We start from the raw sequence: 17,215 nt of genomic DNA, 5'->3' as shown, positions 1-17,215 counted from the left end.
ATATTTTTCTTCTGTAAAAGGTGTAGAAATTTACAGCAGGCAACTCATAGGTATCAGGAAGACAAGGAAAGCTATGAATCTCATAATAGAGGGATATCAGTCCATATAATGTCTCTTAAACATAAAACCTTTTACTTACCAGTCCTTTTCTTGGAATATGGATAATGTGGGAAAAAACCTCCTCAACAGGGAGGAATCAATTTTAATATTTCTCATGTTTTAATAGCTGTGTTCATAACCTCAAAAGCAATACATTCACTGTTATGCTGCACACCATAAACCTAAATAATGTTGTATGTCAATTTTATGTTAATAAAGATAGAAGAATAAATGAATAATATTCTTATTAACTAAGAAATATACATAAAGAAAAAAAACCTTTAAAATCACATAAACAGTAAACATGAAATATGCCTATTTCTACAGTGACAACTTAGGACTCTCCTATCATATAACATTCCAAACACCATCAGAATTTAGAATTCAGAACCTCAAAAGCAATACAAAACATTCAAAACATGTTTAAAAATTTAAAGCAATATCTTTAATAATGCTATCTATTGTTAGCATCTTGACCACTAAAATAGAAAATAAATGCTGGAAATTTTAAAAAGCCCAAGAACTCTAATAGGCTTCAGTTCAGTTCAGTCACTCAGTCGTGTCTGACTCTTTGTGACCCCATGAATCACAACACACCAGGCCTCCCTGTTCATCACCATCTCCCGGAGTTCACTCAGACTCACGTCCATAGAGTCAGTGATGCCATCCAGCCGTCTCATCCTCCATCGTCCCCTTCTCCTCCTGCCCCCAATATCCCCCAGCATCAGAGTCTTTTCCAATGAGTCAACTCTTCACATGAGGTGGCCAAAGTACTGGAGTTTCAGCTTTAGCATCATTCCTTCCAAAGAAATCCCAGGGCAGATCTCATTCAGAATGGACTGGTTGGATCTCCTTGCAGTCCAAGGGACTCTCAAGAGTCTTCTCCAACACCACAGTTCAAAAGCATCAATTCTTCAGCGCTCAGCCTTCTTCACAGTCCAACTCTCACATCCATACATGACCACTGGAAAAACCATAGCCTTGACTAGACGGACCTTAGTCGGCAAAGTAATGTCTCTGCTTTTAAATATGCTATCTAAGTTGGTCATAACTTTTCTTCCAAGGAGTAAGCGTCTTTTAATTTCATGGCTGCAATCACCATCTGCAGTGATTTTGGAGCCCCCCCAAAATAAAGTCTGAAACTGTTTCCACTGTTTCCCCATCTATTTCCCATGAAGTGATGGGACCGGATGCCATGATCTTCGTTTTCTGAATGTTGAGCTTTAGGCCAACTTTTTCGCTCTCCTCTTTCACTTTCATCAAGAGGCTTTTGAGTTCCTCTTCACTTTCTGCCATAAGGGTGGTGTCATCTGCATATCTGAGGTTATTGATATTTCTCCCAGCAATCTTGATTCCAGCCTGTGTTTCTTCCAGTCCAGCATTTCTCATGATGTACTGTGCATATAAGTTAAATAAGCAGGGTGACAATATACAGCCTTGATGCACTCCTTTTCCTATTTGGAACCAGTCTGTTGTTCCATGTCCAGTTCTAACTGTTGCTTCCTGACCTGCATACAGATTTCTCAAGAGGCAGGGTAGGTGGTTTGGTATTCCCATCTCTTTCAGAATTTTCCACAGTTTATTGTGATCCACATAGTTAAAGGCTTTGGCATAGTCAATAGAGCAGAAATAGATGTTTTTCTGGAACTCTTGCTTTTTCCATGATCCAGCAGATGTTGGCAATTTGATCTCTGGTTTTTCTGCCTTTTCTAAAACCAGCTTGAACATCAGGGAGTTCTAATAGGCTTAAGTGAAGTGATATAAATTTACCACCACACATATGAAAAAGTGACGTTTTGCTGAAAAAAGCTAGAGTATCAAAGTCTAGAGAAATTATGTTCAAATGGGTTTGTAACTAGCAGATTTTGACTGTCAATGACTAATCTCCACTGGTAAAAAGAATTAAACAACACAGTTTTTCACAGGTTATTTCAAATCAAATGACCATCTTAATAGAGATGATTTAAATGTCTGCTCTTACATGTGGTCAATATGTCCATGTTTTATCAGAACCTGAAGATTTTTAACATCTTCACTACAGAAATGGGAAGAAATCACACAAGCTTTCCTTCCAAGATGGTGCATAAAACAAAGTCCCTTCCTTTAGCTTCACCTTTGCACATTCATTGTGTTTTTTGTTTCCATAGTTCAAACATCTATATTATGTGGTGAGGGAACTATTTAATGGGACATTTGTTTGACTAGAAAGGAATAGCTGAAAACTCCCTTAAGCTATTTTGGTTTTTAGTTTCCTTATGATATGGAATTTGTGATGAGAGTAGCTATTATCCTACAAACCCTCTAGTCAGACAAGGGCTAAGAGAGAAAATCATAAAGTGTACTGCCCAAACCTGTTTATCCCAACTAGTGACACAGATCTTTTTAGTAGTGTAAGGACAGTTCTTGGGCTTCCCTGGTGGCTCAGACGTTAAAGCGTCTGCCTGCAATGTGGGAGACCTGGGTTCGATCCCTTGGTTGGGAAGATTCCCCTGGAGAAGGAAATGGCAACCCACTCCACTATTCCTGCCTGGAGAATCCCATGGAAAGAGGAGCCTGGTGGGCTAAAGTCCATGGGATCGCAAAGAGTCGGACACGATTGAGCGACTTCACTTTCACTTTAAGGACAGTTCTTACATTTTTTAACTTTATCCATTTATTGTTCCCCAATCTCCCAACCAAGACACTCATTTTAAAATCCACTTAATGGAAATGTTAAGGAGAATTAAAATGGAGAAACTGTATGCAGGTCAGGAAGCAACAGATAGAACTGGACATGGAACAACAGACTGGTTCCAAATAGGAAAAGGAGTACGTCAAGGCTGTATATTGTCACCCTGCTTATTTAACTTAATGCAGAGTACATCATGAGGAATGCTGGGCTGGAGGAAGCACAAGCTGGAAATATCAATAACCTCAGATATGCAGATGACACCACCCTTATGGCAGAAAGTGAGGAAGAACTAAAGAGCCTCTTGATGAAAGTGAAAGAGGAGAGTGAAAAAGTTGGCTTAAAGCTCAACATTCAGAAAACAAAGATCATGGCATCCAGTCTCATCACTTCATGGCAAATAGATGGGGAAAAACAGTGGACACAGCGGCTGACTTTATTTTTCTGGGCTCCAAAATCACTGTAGATGGTGATTGCAGTCATGAAATTAAAAGACGCTTGCTCCTTGGAAGGGAAGTTATGACCAATCTAAATAGCATATTCAAAAGCAGAGACATGACTTTGCCAACACAGGTCCATCTAGTCAAGGCTATGGTTTTCCAGTGGTCATGTATGGATATGAGAGTTGGACTGTGAAGAAGGCTGGGCGCCGAAGAATTGATGCTTTTGAACTGTGGTGTTGGAGAAGACTCTTGAGAGTCCCTTGGACTGCGAGGAGATCCAACCAGTCCATCCTAAAGGAGATCAGTCCTGGGTGTTCATTGGAGGGACTGATGTTGAAGCTGAAACTCCAATACTTTGGCCACCTGATGCGAAAATTTGACTCATTTGAAAGCTGACTCATTTCCCAGCTGATGCTGGGAAAGATTGAGGGCAGGAGGAGAAGAGGAGAAGGGGACAACAGAGGATGAGATGGTAGGATGGCGTCACTGACTCGACGAACATGGGTTTGAGTAGAATCCAGGAGTTGGTGATGGACAGGGAGACTTGGCATGCTGCAGTTCATAGGGTCACAAAGAGTTGGACAAGACTGAGCGACTGAACTGAACTGAATTAAAGCTGATATAGAAATGGTTAATCTTTGATAATGCCAGTATAACTTTTGAAAATAAACATATAGGCAAACCAATCATGTTATTATTATTTTCTAGAAGTCACCGATATCTAAGAAAAAGCAGTTGGAAACATCTACTTACCAGAAGATTGCAAGAAAGAGAATTTCAAAGGATGGAATTCTTTGGTGGAACAGACCTACTCCCTAAGCCTTCCCTCTGTTTCTATCTTTATCAGTTTCTTGCACTGAGAGAATTTTCATATTTTTGATGAAATAAACCCACTTTTGAACCTCAGTGTCTGTTACTCAAGAGTTTGTCTTTCTGCCCTATGGGAGGAAACTGTCACACATAGAGGGAATAAAAACTCTAAAATCTTATAGAAAGAGAGCATCCTCACCAGTGAGAGTGGTTTCTGAATGTTGCATGGCCTTAGGCATGAATGATAATATAAAGAATGGAGCCATCCAGATTTTGACTTCATAGAGGATCTCATTAAGTCACCCTCATTAGAAGTTCTGGTTCTATCAGCTGTCTGGTAGACCTGACAGATTGCAATGCTTGATTTTTCCCAGCTATTTTCAGCAGGCATATACCTGCTTTCTATGAATGACCCACTTAAATTTGACTGTAAAATAAATATATATGAAGTCATTTCAATAACATTGTAATATCTAAAATAATAATTTTTGGTATTATAAACCCCTACAATTTTCTTTAATAAAACTCTGGAATACTATCACCTTGAAAATCCTTTTCCTTTATATTTTGTCATCAATCACAATCATTTCTCCATTTCTCTACTTCATGGATTTAAATGCCATGTTAGCAATTGCTGTTTATCTTTCTTCCAAGATTTAGTTTCCTTTTTATTAGCAATTGTGCATTATATGAATAACAATCATATGTAATTGCTCAGAAATCTAGACTTTAAATCACAGTAAATTGTCAAATTTAAATTAAAATGAAGCTTACATTTAATTAAGACTATCACATATGCATATATGGTTATAAGATGCTCTCTGCAATGTATTTGGTGCATGTTTGCTTGTATTTACCCTCTAAAAGTACAGTGAGAAAGGATAGCTTGATTCTAAGAATATTCAGCAACAAATATATGCATGTTCCTCAACCAATTGGCAGGCATATATTTTAAAATTCTTAACTGGAGAAATGAATTATTAAGCTAAACTTTATTCTGTATATATTTATCCCTTCCCGTTTCTTTCCTTTTCCTTCTACTGAAACTGAGATCTAAGACTTTTGGCTAAAAAGTCACACATATTTTAAAATGCAGATTCTAATCTGTTGTATTACTTTGAGTTAGCGGACATATTCTGACTATTGAAATTTTATCTTTGAAGTAAAGAAAAAAAAATCTTAGCAGTATAAAGGGAAAAAATAGATTTTTTTTCTGCATAGAGAAAATATTTGAGTAGTAACAATCTGATATTTGAAATTTCAGAAAGCTGAATAATGAAAAATGCAAATATCTTTGTAGACATAACCTGCTGCTAAATTATTCTCCTTACATTTGACTTTTAGAGACTTATGTACTAAAAGCTCACAACATCCACATAATGGATTTATCATTTCCACACATATGTAAACATCCTCTATTTAAATAATAAAATTGCAATTCCCATAAAGGTGACAATTTATAATATATATATTTAATAATGGCAAGTATTTCCTTATGTATTAGAATATGACATAATTCATTAAAAATAAAAATGATACAGTTCAATAGATAGGGGTGTGTGTGTGTGTGTATGTGTGGTTAACAATGCATTGTAAACCTTATAAGAAAAGGATTAATGATAGATGGCAGTTAACAAGAATATACAAACACACAGTTTTCATGAAAGGAAGAAAAGGTGTTTCCATAGTATATGACAATATTTGAAATACAAACTCAGTAAAGTTTTGAGTAACTTCTCTACTAACTTGTTCTTAATTCTTCAGAGGGATGCTATTGATTAAACTTCAAAGACTTAATAATCTGTTCATCCCTTAAGTCTCAGATAGCATGATGGCTTCTTGATCCTCCTCTCCCCAAAAATATCTAACTGCCCTTCAATTCTCTCCAATTTTTCCATTGGGTTGTCCCTACTTAAGCATCACAAGAAAGGTAGAAGTTATTACCATAAAAACAAGGTCGGGATGACGTTCAGGGTGACCTGATCATCAGGTAATCTTTGAAGATGGCTAATGTCCCAAGGGGACAAGATAGATGAGCACAGAGGTAAAAACAGAGGTCTTGTTTAATATTTATAGTCAAATGTAATGAAGAATGGATGAGTAGAAAGTGAAGTCAAATTCTGTTACTGGACACTCATCTTTTGTTCAGTTTTCAAACAGGAGCCAATTTTCAAACCCAATTCTCAGACACACTGAGAGAAAGTGGGGCCCTGCGTTCCCATAAGGAAGGTGTCTATAACACTACAACAAGTATACACAGTAGAAATCACTTTTTTTCATTCTACAAAAGGACTTAAAGTCATTATTTATCTATTTAATTTGATAGGAATGTACTGAAGAATGACGAATACACAAATATTGGGAGGGTATCAGATAAAGATTTGTATTCACCCCAGGTACAGTTTACTTTTCCTGCCTCCAGCATCTCAGCCAGTCTCAGTATCCATGTTTATTCATAAAGGATCTCTTCTATTGTTTTTTTTTTAACTTAATATTGCTTCCCACTAATGGAAGTATAACATCAGACGCATGGACCCGAGATTCAATGATTCACCATACACTGCAGTTTTCCAGAATTTGCCAGGCTCACAGATTAATGAGCAGCCTCTTGAGATGTAGTTGAGATGCCAGCTTGAGAACGATACCTGGTGAGAACAAGGTGCCTTTAGAATGTGGTAATATCTAAAGCCAATAGTCACTGCATGGCGTTGTGTTGTCAGCAGGTAGACTACATGGGGATAGGAGCCAAGGGGTGGTAGGTGGAGCACCAGTGGTTCACTAGACTATGTGCTTCCCACCTCTGCAAATGCAAAGGTGTTGGCCCAATAGTCCAGTTCACAGAGAGGGAAAGCTTATATGAGAAGACAGAAAACAAAACAAAACACTCCACAAAAGAAACCTAAAACTACTGCCTACTCACATGTAACTTCTCTTTCTAGGCCAGAAAGCAAAGCAATGACTTACCAGACCAGAAAACATAAATTACCCTGATCATTATAAAGAGTTCAGATTGCTTCTACATAATGAAGGCAGGAGGGATTATGTTTGGCATTCAGGAGATTCAGTGAAGTAACATTTGTTCCTTCATGCACATAGTTACTAGTAAAAGGACGAGAAGAGCTCTAATAACTTGAGAGTAGCATTTCAACCTGGAATTCAGATTCTTCAAGAGTAAAGATCTGGTCCAGATCAACAGAAAAGTCACCCTCTTGGCAAAGGTGCTAGCCAAGGGGAAGTGGAATCAAAAATGAGCAGTGAAAAAAGATGATGACTATCTTTTAAAGGCTTGGAACCAACTAGAACAGTTCTCTAACTAAGTTCTCTTCACTAACCTTTTTCTCATAACTATATCTTGCTGTTGTTATTTAGTTGCTAAGTGGTACCTGATCCTTTGTGACCCCATGGATTGCAACATGCCAGGCTCTGCTAAGCACCACTAATACCTGGAATTTTCTCAAAATTCATATCCACTGAGTGATACTATCTACTTATCTCATCCTCTGCTGACCCTTTCTCCTTTAGCCTTTGATCTTTCCTAGAATCAGGGTCTTTTCCAATGAGTCAGCTCTTTGTACCAAGTGGCCAAATTATTAGAGGTCAGCTTAACATCAGTCTTTCCAACAATTATTAAGGGTTGATTTCCTTTAGGATTGACTTTTTTGATCTTCTTGCAGTCCCAGGGATTCTCAAGTCTTTTCTAGCACCAAAATTTAATAACAGTGTCAATTCTTTGGTGCTCAGCTTAGTTTATGGTTCATCTCTCACATCTGTACATGACTACTGGAAAATCTATACCTTGGATTTTACAAATCTTTGTTGGCAAAGTGATATCACTGCTTTTTAATATACTATGTCATAGCTTTTCTTCCAAGGAGCAAGTGTTTTTAACTTGATGTCTGTAGTCACCATCCGCAATGATTTTGGAGCCCAAGAAAATAAAATTTTTCACTGCTTCCACTTTTTCCCCTTTTGTTTGCAATGATGTATGTAATTAGATGCCATGATCTTGGTTTTTTAAGGTGGAATTTCAAGCTAGCTTTTTCACTTTCCTCTTTCATCCTCCCTGGTGGCTCAGACGATAAAGAATCTGCCTGCAATGCGGGAGACCTGGATTCGATCCCTAGGTTGGGAAGATCCCCTGGAGGAGAGGATGGCAACCCACTCCATTGTTCTTGCCTGGAGCAATCCCATGGACAGAGGAGCCTGGAGGGCTACAGTCCATGGGGTGGCTAAGAGTCAGACAAGACTGAGTGACTCAATACAGCACAGCTTTCACTCTCATTTAGAGGCTCTTTTTTATTCACTGTTTATACCTAGAAATTGAAACTAAATGGAATATTGAAGGAGTTGTGATTGAATGGAATAAACCTAATATGAAAAATGGTGTGTTTCTGAGAGATCTAAGAGTATATTATTATTTAAGCCCCATCCAGATCCCCCTTTTAACTCTTCTTCTGTTCCTAAGTGCTGTGAGCCTAAACTGCTAAGAGCTCTAAATTATCTTTTCCAAGATAACTACCTGCATATGTGAAGAGCCTCATTGGCCATATGTTTATGGAATGCTAAGCCTTTATCATTAGGCAGCCCACTTGCTTGCTTGCTAAGTCGCTTCAGTCGTGTCCGACTCTGTGTGACCCCATAGATGGCAGCCCACCAGGCTCCCCTGTCCCTAGGATTCTCCAGGCAAGAACACTGGAGTAGGTAGCCATTTCCCTTTCCAATGCATGAAAGTGAAAAGTGAAAGTGAAGTCGCTCAGTCGTGTCTGACTCTTCGCGACCCCACGGACTGCAGCCCACCAGGCTCCTCCGTCCATTCGATTTTCCAGGCAAGAGTACTGGAGTGGGGTGCCATCGCCTTCTCTGAGGCAGCCCACAGTCAGTGAATGTTTTAGTACTACAGAAGCTCGCTCATCTCAAGAAGGTACAACTCGACATCATTCTTCCTCCAGAGTGCTCCTTGAAATCAGCAGAATTTAGACTTCAGCTAAACTTATGAGTGTAACGTCTTCCTTTGCCTAATCTTGTTTTTCTCATTTCATTACAGGTCTCCCTTTTTTGCCCTTCCTCAATAAATCCTCTACACAAAATCCCTACTAAAGCTTCTGTGAAACTCAACCTGAGACAATATACTTCTTTACATAAATTCAACTCTAAGTGCTTTAAAAGAAAAACCAGAAAAGTAAAATCAAAACAGAAAATGCCTAAAAAAGAACAGCAAATTTTAAATATTTTGTCACTTCTTTACATAAATTCAACTCTAAGTGCTTTAAAAGAAAAACCAGAAAAGTAAAATCAAAACAGAAAATGCCTAAAAAAGAACAGCAAATTTTAAATATTTTGTCAAATTCTGCTATCATTTTATAAATTATCTCAGTACTCTGGATGTTCTGCCAGGATGTGTCAGGTATCCTAAGATGTATTTTTCTTATAGGAGTAATTTCTATGCCCAAGTCATAAAGTTTAGTGAAAGTGAAAGTCACTCAGTTGTGTCCAACTCTTTGTGACCCCATGGACCATTGCTTGTGTCCACAGAATTCTGCATGCAAGAATACTGAAGTGGATAGCCATTCCATTCTACAGGGAATCTTCCCAACCTAGAGACTGAACTCAGATCTCCCACATTGCAGGCTGATTCTTTACCATCTGAGCCACCAGGGAAGCCCAGATATGCAAATGATTCCACTCTAATGGGGAAAAGTGAAGAGGAACTAATAAGCCTCTTGATGAGGGTGAAGGAGGAGAGTGAAAGAGCCAGCTTAAGACTAAATATTGCAAATGAAGGTCATGGCATCAGTCTCCATTACTTCATGGCAAATAGAAGGGGAAAAGGTGGAAGCAGTGACAGATTTCCTCTTCTTGAGCTCCAAAATCACTGTGGTGACTGCAGCCATGAAATCAGAAGACAGTTTCTTCTTGGCAGGAAAGTGATGACAAACCTAGACAGTGTGCTGAAAAGCAGAGACATTACATTGCCGATAAAGATCTGTATAGTCAAGGCTATGGTCTTCCCAGTAGTGATGTATGATTGTGAGAGCTGGACAAGAAAGAAGGCAGAACATCAAAGAATTGATGTCTTTGGACTGTGGTGCTAGAGAAGGCTCGTGAAAGTCCCTTGGACAGCAAGAAAATAAAACCAGTCCCCATCCTGAACCCCACTCCCACCTCCCTCCCCGTACCATCCCTCTGGGTCATCCCAGTAAAGTAAAAAATAAAATAAAATAAAAAAGCAAAAAAAAAAAGAAAAGAAAAGAAAACCAGTCAATATTCACTGGAAGGACTGGTGCTGAAGCTGAAGCGCCAGTATTTTGGTTACCTAATATGAACAGACAACTCATTGGAAAAGTCCCTGATGATGGGAAAGATTGAGGGCAGAAGGAGAAGAGGGTGTCATCAGAGGATGAGATGGCTAGAAAGCATCACTGATGCAGTGGACATGAACTTGAGCAAACTCAGAGATAGTGAGGGATAGGGAGGCCTGTAATACTGTAGTCCATGGGGTTGCAGAGAGTCAGATGTGACTGGGTGACTGAACAACAAGAGCAAATCTATTATTTATAGATACAGTTAATAGCCTTCATTGCTTATATATAGTAGTTGTCAGATTTAAATCCAAAAAAATGAAATTTGTTTCTTAGTAACTAAAAATTTCATACTCACAAATGGAGAATTTCCTCAGAGTTTTCATTTATTCTTGTGATTGTCCATTATATCTCTGTCCTGTGCATCATTTATGTTTGCTAAAATAGAATTTTGTCTTTACAAATGACATCCTCTCTTAAGTCAGCTAGTAAAGAGGAAATTATTAATTTTATGAACATTTCAGTCTCTTCTAATGTTTGTAAATAACCTATCTGAAAGACTGTCATCACATTTGCATTGCTTATATTGAAACACACATGTTTGCAAAGAAAGAAAGAAAGAAAAAAAAAAAAAAACTTCCCCAAGATAACTTGGTTTTATAACTGGCTTTAAAATTTTAAATTATTAAACCCATTATAGAAATTTTCAAATAACTAAAAGCAATCTCTCCCAGCAAGAGCTTCATTCTATATACTGTGAAATTGCCTCAACTAAAGACCTGTATCAAATGCACTTTCCTTACTAATTAATTTGATAGTTACTTATTACATTGAAATTTAAATGCACTAATCAAATGTTTCATTTGTAATTGCATTACGTTAAACCTGATTAAGGATGTATTTATCACTTCAAGGATTACATTAAAATGTAAATGTGACAACTGTTGATTGATGTTAAATTTTATCTAATAAAGCAATTACTAGTGAACAAAGGCAATAGATTTAGTCTTTTTTATGTTATGAATTTATGACTTCTTGTATAGTTAGTGAATATACTTTCTTAAAAAAAGCTTTATACTTGGAATATTAAGTAATATCTATAACTTATAAATTCAAATTTCTTCTACTGGAACACCAATAATTATATTTAATACAAATGCAATACATTAAAAAAAATTAATGGAAATTGACACAGAAATCTGGAACAAAAATCTGATTCTCAATGAAGGTATTTAGATTCTTTTTGCTTCTTAGGTAACAAGTAGAGGGAACAAAAATTAGAAAGTGTTTGAAAATGCATCATCTTAGTTAATGATGTATAAGATACTTGATGAAATAATTTAAAAAATACCTTCTAAAATCCAATCAAATTAATCTTAAAATAACACTCTAGAAAAATCTGTACTATCTTTGTAGATTAACTGTTTTGATGATAATATGAGAGTTTTGTTGTTAGTCCCATGCTTCTGTTCACCCTAAAATTTGAGTGAACAAGTTGCCATAAAGTCTCATTTGTTCATTATTAAAAAAACAAAAAAACAGAAAAAAATCAAAAGGAAACATTTTTTTTTTCTTTCTAAAGCCAGAGCTAAAAATTAAAAGTCTCTACTATTATTACTATCTTTGGTAGTCAAAGTAATGTCTTCAGTTCAGTTCAGTTCAGTTCAGTTCAGTCGCTCAGTCGTGTCCGACTCTTTGTGACCCCATGAACTGCAGCATGCCAAAAGGTTTTTGTAACTCATGACTAATCATTTTTTGAAGTCAATGATAGTAGTTATACAAACAAATATTCCTCCTTCCAGGCATATTGTGTTCATTCTAGCCTCCTCTCTTTATTTCTTTGTAAATTCCTTACTGACAATGAGAAATATGACTCATTATCAACAGTATATTTACTTTTTAAAATCCATACTACATACATAAACTAGTTTCAAAATTGATTACCCTCTGAAAATAAATTTACTAAATACATTCTTTTGTGTTTAATAAAATACTAATTTCCAAAATAACTTTAGTTATTTTTTCCACCATCTTCAACTTAAGTTATCCATTTGTACTACCATTAGATTAATTTATTCTAATTTTTTACAGATTTTTTTTCATTTCTCCACATTGATGTAGAGTTCTATGAATTTTTAAAAATACATGGTCATGTATCTCCCTAAATAGTCATGAAATAAATCAGTTTGAACAGCCCCCCAGTTTTCTTCTCTATCTCTTTGCTTTCTCCTTGCTCCTACCCCTAATGTTGACTGTTTTGATTTCCATCTTTACAGTCTTGCTTCCTCTGGAATATCATTTAGGGAATCATATAGCATGTAGCCTTTACTAAGATAACAATGTCAAAAACTCCAAATAGAACGGTCTATTTGTTTATTCATCCTTTTAAGTTTTATCAGTTACTATTTCAATTTGAATTTGGAACTCTGCTTGTAGTTACACATTTGTTTAGAACTTTTTCTTGAAAAATTGAGTCCCTTTATCATTTTGTAATGTTTTTCTCATGTAATGTTCCACTAATATTTCTTGTTCTAAAGTCTGCTTTGTTTATCAATATAGTTACTCCACTTTTTTCAATTGGTATTTGCACGATATACTTTTTCCAGTATTTTGCTTTTAATCAACCTATTCCTTTATAATTAAATTGACTTCCTTGTAGAAAGTACCTGCAATTGACCCATGAACAGCATGAGGGTCAGGGGAATAGACCCTCCATGCAGTAAAAAAATCCATGTATAAATTTACAGTCAGTCCTCTGAATACACAATTCTACATCTGGGGATTCAACCAACTGTGGTTTATGTTGTACCGTAGTTTATATTTACTGAAAGAAACTGCTATAAGTATATCCACATTATTCAAACTCATTTTGTTGAAAGGTCAACTGTCACTGGCCTTGCTTTTTTTTAGTCCATTCTGAAAATACCTGTTTATAAGTTATTTCCTTAAATCTTTCATATATTACATTATAACTGATATAATCGGATTAAAATCTGCCACATTGCTGGCTATTCTCTATTTACTTCATGTGTTATTTTTCCCCTCAATTTAACTCTTCTGTATTTTTTATCTATATATCTATAATGATTTTGAAGTTAGTGTTCAAAATATAAATTTTATTAATCAAAGTCTAATTTTAATAATATTATACCTCTTTGTTGTTGTTCAAAGATCTTATAATAGTATTTTCCTATTTCCTCCTTCTCTTTACTTGACTATTTCTGTCATTCATTTTATTTACACATTCTATGAATATGCATTGTTACAATTTGGAGAGCTCATTGAAGGCATTCCTCATCAAGTTTACTATATCTTCATTTTTAGCCTTTCATTTGATTTTCCTTAGAGTTTTTATCTCTCTTCTAAAATTACCCATCTGTTCTTACATGTTATGCATCTTTTCCATTAGAGCCTGTAACATATTACTCAGCGATTTTATATCCTTATTCAGGCAGTTCCAGAATGGGTCTGATTCTGTTGCTAGAACTGTATCTTGGGGATATGTTGATTTTTCTTTCCTTCTATATGCTTATAATCTTTATCTGAAAATTGAATATTTTGATTAAGACAGTAGACACTGAGGTGACTAGTTTTATGCTTGGAAATGGCCACATCTTTTCTTCTGTTTTACATCTAGCAGAGAGTTACATTATTTTCCTAAGAGGATGGACCATTGCTATAAATATAAACCACAGGGTTCAAATTCTTATAGTAGTACTTTCAATTTTGGGTGGTGACTGGATTGCCAGAGGGTCTCTCTCAATGTCTGTTGTACTCTTAGCAGTAACTCTTTTGTTCATCTATGCCTAGGAGTCCTTCTACATCTATCACTGCAGTGATTTGGCTTGATATTTGCTTGCCTGGTGAGGGAGAGGGCGCTGTAGAGAAACATTCTTTAATTATCTGAATAAACCTGAATTTAAGCAGGCATTGTGTCCCTCTTGAGAGTGTGGTTTTCTAAGTGTCCTGTTCCTCCTCCAGTTCTATTTCTGAACCGCCTCTTCCCCAGGGGTTAGTGGCTTTTTTTGTCCTCCCACTTCTCAATTTCCCTAAAAGCATCACTTGTGTTGTCACCCTCCCCCCCACCCCCTGCCACCACCTCCCCCAGCAGATCAGTGCTTTTTTTAGCTTTGGAGAGATAAGGGAGAAGGGACAGGGAAGAATAATTTTTTGTTTCTTCCTCAGTATCTGCTATTTGTCTCTCCCATGTCTTCAATTTATGGAAATGTTTTCAGAGTCTAGTCTTTCCTCTTGGATCTAGTAATGGGAATAAGTTTCTTCACATTGTCTGCATATACCACCCTCAAACTCAACCAATACTTCTATTATTCTAACTCAATTCTTCTAAGTGTCCAGCTGCATTATCTCAAGTTAAGCAAATTTTGGATCCCTTTCTCACTTTGATGCCTATCTCTCCAAGACTTCAAGTTAGCCCATCCCTCTAGGTTTAAAAAATCTATGATAGCTTATCTAATTTGTTTCTTTTTTATTGGGGTATACTTGCTATTAAAAAGCAGAGACATTACTTTGCCGACAAAGGTCCATCTAGTCAAAGCTATTTTCCAGTAGTCATGTATGGATGTCAGATTTGGATTATAAAGAAAGCTGAGTGCTGAAGAATTGATGCTTTTGAACTGCGGTGTTGGAGAAGAGTCTTGAGAGTGCCTTGGACTGCAAGGAAATCCAACCAGTCTATCCTAAAGGAAATCAGTCTTGAATATTCACTGGAAGGACTGATTCTGAAGCTGAGACTCCAGTACTTTGGCACATGATGTGAAGAACTGATACACTGGAAAAGACCCGGATAGTGGGAAAGATTAAAGGCAGGAGGAGAAGGGGACAACAGAAGATGAGATGGTTAGATGACATCACCAACTCGATGGATATGAGTTTGAGCAAGCTCTAGGAGTTGGTGATGGACAGGAATCCTGGCATGCTATAGTCCAAGAGGTTGCAAAGAGTTGGACATGACTGATCGACTGATCTGAACTGAACTGATTGTTGCTTCCTGAGGTTTTGATGGTTTCTGCCATACAATGAAGTGAATCAACTATATGTATACATGTATCCCTTCCCTTTTGGACACCCCTCACTCCCATTCCACCCTCCTAGGTCATCACAGATCACCAAGCTGAGCTCCCTGTGCTATACAGCAGTTTCCACTAGCTAGCTAGTGGGATATGAACCAGTCTCAATTCATCCCACCCTTCCACTGTGTTCACACATCCATTAGATATATCTGCGTCTCTATTCCTGGCTTGCAAATATGTTCATCTATACCAGTTTTCTATATATGTGTTAATATATAATATTTCTTTTTCTCTTTCTGAATTACTTCACTCTGTATGACAGACTCCTGTGGTTAGCCACTGATCTTTCCAGCTCTTTACACTCCCCAGCAGAATAACTGATTTTGAAAACCATATAATTCATTATTTTAAAAAACTTAAAGTAGTGAAACAGAGGGACACTAACATTTATTGGCTTCTGCGATGTGTCAGACACAGTGCAAGCTAAGTCATTTGCATATGATATGTTTAATTTTTATAACATTCCCACTTTACAAATAGGACACAGAACTCTGTGAAGGTGAGAATACTGTTAAGATTCTTAAGAGATAATTGTGCTTGGAGCCTTTATTTATCTAACTGGGAGGCCCTTTATTATTATTTTAATGTACTAAAAATTGGAGGGATCAAGAAAAAGTTTATTCAAAAAGAATGTGCTGTTAAAACATTTAAATATAGCAGATAATATACTGCTGCTAATTGTATTAGAGCATTTTCCACTAAAGTACTATACATTGAAGGCAGAAATAATGTGGGATTCAGTGTAGGGTTCAGCCAAAATGACTCACATAGTAATGTTCTGTCTTCACCTTTCTTGTGTAACACATGTAGTTGTCAGTTCTCTGCCTACAACATTAAAACACAAGGTGTATGATTTAAATCTTATTAGAGACAGTTAGATATTTCCATGTTATGATTGCAAAACATTTTGTGAGCCAATGAATCATACACTGACTTTTTAGTTACTTCTATTAAAAAGTCAATGGTGTTTATTTTAAAAAAAATGAACATTATGCTGTGTACTTTATCATTTGGCTTTAAGCTCTAATAGAGCTGTTTATGTAACATGCATTTGAGAATACATTAATATTCTTTCAGCATACTTGAAGTTAGATAATTCTCAGAGATTTTTCTCTAAATCTGATGCAATTTTTATAACCTAACAGTTACAGTATTTCTGTTCTGAAGATGGACAAATTTAGAAATGTTCCAGCTGCTTATGAAGCTCAAATTGCTTATTGGAAAGAACTATGTGACTGGATTTTTCTTCAAATTCATATTTAGGATATCAGGCATTGACATATCTTAACAAATAAAGTTTTTTAGCATACAGAAACACCCTGACATTATATTAAATATTAACATTACGAATAAAAATTCTTCAATATTTTCCAAAATCATAAACTTAACACATGTATTTAGTAGTATCTAAGTTTAAAGAGTCAAAAATTCTAAGAATTTTCTTCATCACAACTTATTATTGGCTGAAAAACAGTCCCCTAAAAAATATTCATATTCTAATCCCTGGATGTTTGTTATTGTATAAGGAAAACTTGCAGATGTGGTATAGTTAAAGGATCCTAAAATGGAGATGCTCTGGTCTCAATTTTTCTGAGACTCATATGTTGAAATCCTAATGCCCAATGTGAAGCTATAAGGAAATGGAGCCTTTAGAAGCTTTAGATCACGAAAATAAAGCCTTCATGAATAGGATTAATGTTCTTATAAAAGAGGCCCCACGGAACTCCCTACCCCCATCCACCATATAGGACACATGAAAAGTTGCTATCTACATACCAAGCAATCAGTCCTTACCAGTGACAACAC

Source organism: Oryx dammah, unplaced genomic scaffold, assembly GCF_014754425.2.
Source record: "Oryx dammah isolate SB20612 unplaced genomic scaffold, SCBI_Odam_1.1 HiC_scaffold_2, whole genome shotgun sequence".
Taxonomy (NCBI): domain Eukaryota; kingdom Metazoa; phylum Chordata; class Mammalia; order Artiodactyla; family Bovidae; genus Oryx; species Oryx dammah.
The sequence above is the reverse complement of the archived record's forward strand: the minus strand, read 5'-3'. Positions refer to the sequence as shown.